Here is a 2,441-nt window from a genome sequence, read left to right as displayed (position 1 = left end):
TTGCGCAGAAGCAGTGTTGTTGATGCCTGATACCTTAGCACGTATTCTCTTTGAAGGCAGGTTGATTTTTCGTTTAAGGCTTTCTGTTATGAAAGAGGCTTCTGAAGCGGAATCTATTAATGCGCGGGCCGAAAAGTTAGTATTATTGAAATTTATATTGACACACGCTGTTCCTAATAGAACCCCTTTCCTCGAATTAGCAAAGCAAGATTGAATGTTATCTGCTGAATAATTACTTGCATTGGCGTCACGCCTTGCTTGAGCTTGCGTAGACGTAGATGCGCTTTCATTTGTGTGATTCGACGGATTAGTTGGAGTAGTTTCTTTTGGTTGAACTGCTTGAACATGAAGTGATGTATGGTGCCTCAGGTGACAGGTTCTGCAATTGAAGGAGCTACTGCACCTTGACACCGTATGTCTGGAGGATAGCTGTGAATGCTTTTAACGAAAGCGATTCTATCTTCTGCTGTTAGCTTAAGGAATTTTTGGCACCTTTGTAATTTGTGCTCATTGCTTTGGCAAAATTTGCAAAATATCTCGGCTGCACTCGTTTGGTACGACTTAAATCTTTTTTGTAGAGTTTCGTTTATATGCCTACTATTGTTAGGCTCTGCAGTGGGGTTAGGTTTAATGTCTCTTATATCTGAAACGGTTTCTAGAGTTTGAAACCGTTGTGAAAGAAAGTTATCCATGTCCTCCCACTTGGATATTTCAGTTTTGCTTTCAATACTTTGCTCCCACAACGCTAATGTAGTTTCTGGTAACTTCGTTGAGCAGAGATATGTAATGATTGCATCCCAGTTTGATGTGTCAATCTGTTGACACTGTAATGTCGAGATGCAATTATTAATATCTCGCTGTAATTGTTTGATGGAGCTACCGCACTCGCTATATACCGCCTGTAAGTTGAACAGAATCTTTAATTGGGCATTTACGAGGATACGTTTATTTTCGTATCTATCACTCAAATTTTTCCAGGCAGTTTGAAAGCCATGGACAATTACTCACTATCTCTCTGGCCTCCCCCTCTGTTTTTTGGTTTAGGTGGAACAATTTGTTCACAGGAGTGAGGCGCTTGTTGAGTATGTATATGGCCGTAAACATATCCCGGAACGTAGGCCATGTGAGATAGTCGCCTTTGAATACGTCCGTATCGCACGGAGGAAGTTGAATATTATGTTCTCGGGCGGACATATCCTCTACATTTTTGTCATTCTTTACTAGCTTTGCATGGAGTTCTACCATGTTTGACATGCAGCGCAGGTATACAGCATACGAACTTTTGTACTTAGGTTTCACAGTGGCGACTCCAGTGGCGTCTAACCTATCGGAATGTACTAGTTCCTCATACGCTGTCTTTACCTTCCTCCATATGGCTTTAAGTTCCTCTTGCTGAATAGCAAGAGTGTATTTAGTGTGATCAGTTTGGGCCGTGTCATTGTAGTCGGCCTCAAACTCGGTCACAGCGTCTGCCAGTCGAATAAATTTATCCATACTTTCTTTGTTTTAGTGGAGAAAACCCAAGACGAATTGAAAACTTAACTACGTTTTCGAGTGTTATAAACAAAGCTAAGAATCACCACAATCGAAAGATTATAGCTACAGAATTTAAGCGATCGTATAAATTTATTTATTTATTTTTGTTTGTATGCGCGTGTGTATACGTATGTATTTGCACTTATATATGTACGTATTCACAGAAGATGGTCGCCACCCAACTCACACCCAAGTACAATGGAAGGATATGTTTGAAATGTGGACAAAACGTGTATATTTTTTATCCACAGGTTATATCGCGCGAAAAGTGATTTTGTGGGAGCGGTATTACAGCGATAAAGTGCTTCGAATCCGTGCAAAACGAAAATTCGATAATAAATAAATGAGGTTAAGATCCTCGAAACTCAAGTGGTTGTTAGTGTGATGAGTTAGCAAATCAAACTATTTGTGACACGAAAAAAGTGAAAGCCGATTCAATGTGCAACTAAATTGAATCTGTGCTTTGACAATGTGGAAAAGTGTTTGATTTAAGAAATTTAATAGAAAATATGTGTGCCGAAGTTTAATTTGAGGCAATGGTTACACTAACAAACCACAGTGAGTGTAATGTAAAAGGTGACCAAGCAATTGTGTAGGTTAATATGTTGACAATCGAATATTGAAACAAGGAAGTATATTGATCTATAATGCACTAAAACCATAAAATCACTCGCGTGTTTTATTTAATTTTTTTTTGTATTTGCGCGAAATACCGTATTTGAGCACTATCACAAATCCACGTATATGTATGTATATGTGCAAAAAAGTGCAGAAATGTCAACCACGTACCTTTACTAATCCTTAAGATTTTGATTAATAATATGCAGATGGAGGCACAGTAAAAGTGGCTGGCTGTTATACGTGCTCCAGGTGAATCCAGCAAGTTTGTGTTTAGCGCCAGTAAA

The sequence above is a fragment of the Rhagoletis pomonella genome, unplaced genomic scaffold (assembly GCF_013731165.1).
Source record: "Rhagoletis pomonella isolate Grant_MI unplaced genomic scaffold, Rhpom_1.0 Rhpom_scaffold_00001, whole genome shotgun sequence".
Lineage (NCBI taxonomy): Eukaryota > Metazoa > Arthropoda > Insecta > Diptera > Tephritidae > Rhagoletis > Rhagoletis pomonella.
Note: the sequence above shows the minus strand (reverse complement) of the source record.